Raw genomic sequence first — 3,440 nt, 5'->3', positions numbered from 1 at the left:
AATACAGTTAACCCTCATGATTCACAGATTCCATATTTGTAAATTTTCCTACTTGCTACCATTTATTTTACGGCCATTCACAATACTAAATAAGGTGTCTAAACAGTAACACACAAAACACATACTGATCACTTAAGATAATGTTGTGAAGAGAGGCTCAAAGGAACTTAACCTTGTATTTCTCCTTGGAGCAATGGCTCAGTATTCACTAAACCACTGTTTGTGGTGACTATGCAGAACCTGTCTGCAGCAAATAACACAAATCTGCTGTATCTTCCCTGGAGTTATCCAGAATGGTTCCCTTTCTAACCTTGGAAACATTATCTCTGTGGTTTCTCATAATAAGCAAATGTTCTCATTCCAATTTTATGGAATCCTTCTTGGAAACAGCGCACATTATAGAAAGCCGTGGATGAAGAATCAGTAAACCTGGGTTCAACCCTGCTCCCTCAATCTGAAGAGTTATCCTGAAGAAATTATTTAACATTTCTTGGTAGAGCTTCCTGCTCTGCAAAATGGTTTCCTCACCTGAGAGGAAGAAATTGAAAGTTCTTTCATGTGCATATGTGTAAGGTATTTTTCAAGTTGAACAGTGATTTTTTCCCCTTCAGATCTGAGGGCATCTTGACATAACTTTTGTGGAACACCACTGTTAACAAATCTTAGGGATTTGATCTTTGAGTTCCAGAGGTAAGAAGAGAGTTCCATTTACTAAGTGGAAAACTGCTACTCCCAGAATGTCCTGGTCATTGCCTAACCTTGCCTCGAGTGTCCATTTGGGGACAGGGAGACCAACTAGTGCTACAGAGTCCTAGCCAGAGACTCACTCGTCTGCCATTACTTAACTCTGTTCCAGAGGGCAAGTCATTTCATATCTTTGGTCATCAGTTCTTTCACTTCTAACCAACTTTTATTAGACGACAATTATAAAATGATCTGCCTTACACATTATGTAAAATAACTTGTATAATATGGTTAAACAAAAATACAAACAATACCAAAGAATGCAGAAAAGAAAGCAAATTTCATTTCCATCACCAATCCTGTATTAGTTTCCTGGGGCTGCCATTAAAAAATACCACAGACTGGGTGGCTTAAACAACGGAAATGTATTTTCTCACAGTTGTGGAGGCTAAAGGTCTAAGATCAAGATATCAGCAGGTTCGATTTCTTCTGAGGCCTCTCTCCTTGGCTTGCAGATGGCCACTTTCCTGCTGTGTATTCGCATGGCTGTCTCTCTGTGCATGCATGCATATTTCTCTCTCCCTGTGTCCTACTCTCTTATAAGGACAGTAGGCATGAGCCTACTGGATGAGCACCCACCCTAATGACCTCGTTTTAATCTAATTACCTTTTTAAAGGTACTGTATACCTTTAAATACAGTAACATTCTGAGGTACTGGGGGTTAGTATTAGAATTTGGAGAGGGGTAGGGGAAAATTAGTCCATAATATACACCATCAGTCTCTCAAAATTGTGCCAGATTTTGATTTGTTTTATATTTGGACCATGAATTCTTTATAAAGCTCTTTGTATTTTTTTCCCAGAAATTTCTAATTATCTTTGGCTTGTTTTTTGAGAAAAGTGACAAGCCATGATCATACCTCTAAAGTCTTCCTGGTCCTTACCATACTACTATTATCAAAGAATCCACTTACTTCTTGAAAGACCATCTTCTTAGAGTCCTCTGACACTTCTTGTTTTTTTCTAATTTGTCCTGATTGCCTTCTTGGCTTGCTGTATCCCTGCCAACTTGGGATTTGAGTTCCTTGGTTGGTTCCCTTTTTTCCCTAAATTCTATATACTCCTCTCTTTGGGATTTTTTAAATTTTGTTTGTTTGTTGTTGTGGTGGTAGGATTTTTTGTTGTTTTTTTTTCTTTGCACTGAAATACATGTACCGCAGACACAGAGATTTGCTGCTAGATTGCCTTTCAAGAAAGAACTGCTCAATTGCAAAGAGAATGGTTAACTGAGAGCCTCCAGGTGTTAACTCTTTTAGGGTCAACCTCAGCTTTCCAGTGGAGGTTTTCAGCCTTTGGCCTATGACTGAGCAAAGTGATTTTATGAAAACCTAGTCATTCCTACCCAATTCAGGACTCCTTTGAAGGGAAATCTTTGGTACCTGCAGGTACCAAGACCATCAGGTTTGCATTGCTGTCTAACTACCCCTACCTAATATTGTGTCCTCTCCTTTTCCATTCACAGATGTTACTCCCCACTATAATTTTATACTCTAGTTCCGTGTCAACTTCTGCTTCCTAGAGAACCCGATCAGTATAACATCTTCAAGTAACGTTTATTTTTTGTTTCATAAAGAATTTATAGGATTTAAATTTTATGACACCTTGCGAGTGTGAACTATTTATTCTCTTATGTGGTTGCTACTTTTATTAGTTCTACAATTCTGAGTTCAAAATTATTTCCCTCGAGAATTCAAGAATCTTGCACTACTGTGTTCTAGCATCCAGTATTGCTGAGAAGAAATCTGATGATAATCTGATTTTCATTCCTTTGTAGCTAGCCTGTTCTTCTTTTTTACAAATAGTTTATTGTCAAATTGGTTTCCACACAACACCCAGTGCTCATCCCCACAAGTGCCCTCCTCCATGCCCATCTCCCCCCTTCCCCTCTNCATGTTTTGTAGCTAGCCTGTTTTTCTTTCTCGCTCTCTTTCTTTCTTTCGTTCTGTCCCCATCTCTGAAACACTAGGCTTTCATCTTTATCCTCAATGATTTTACAGTTCACTAGGCTGTCCAGGCGTGGTTGTTTTTCATTCATTCTATTTGAATGAATGGCCCTTTTGATCTGATAACTAATATCTTTCTTCCATTCCTTTCAATGCATTTTCTCTACTTTCTCTTTCTGGAACTCTGAAGCCCTTGAGTCTTCCAGGTCTATCCTCCATGCTTTTCTATTTTCTGCTCTCTATATTCCTGTTACCTGGGAGATATTTTCCATTCTACTGTATCTCCAAATCTGATATTTGGTCATGACCAATGTGTTATTTTTCACCTCACTAAATTCTTTTAGTTTTTAGGAATGCAATTATTTTCTCATTGCTCCTTTTAATATCACCTTGCCCTGGTTTTTATTACTGCAATAGCCTCTTAAATGTCCCTAAGGATATCAATTAGCATTTAAAAAAACAGTTCTGTACTATTTTTTTGCATTGTCTGTTTCCTCTTGGATCAGTTGTTTTCTTTACCTTGGACCTTCTTTTCTAAGTTGTAGACTTTCAAATGTTCCATAGATATTTGTTCATATTCATGAATAAAGGACTACATTGATTTGTGTCTGTAAAACGGCTGGGTTCTGGGGACATGCAGGCTCTTACATTAATAGTGCACGAGAGGAAATGGCCATGCTGCCCTCAAATCCCCCAAACTAACTCAGGAAGAGTCCCATTCTGAGGGTGGGGTGGCCTTTTTTTCGTTCCATG

Source organism: Crocuta crocuta, unplaced genomic scaffold (genome assembly GCF_008692635.1).
Source record: "Crocuta crocuta isolate KB4526 unplaced genomic scaffold, BGI_CrCroc_1.0 scaffold20, whole genome shotgun sequence".
NCBI lineage: Eukaryota > Metazoa > Chordata > Mammalia > Carnivora > Hyaenidae > Crocuta > Crocuta crocuta.
This window is presented reverse-complemented; position numbering follows the sequence as displayed.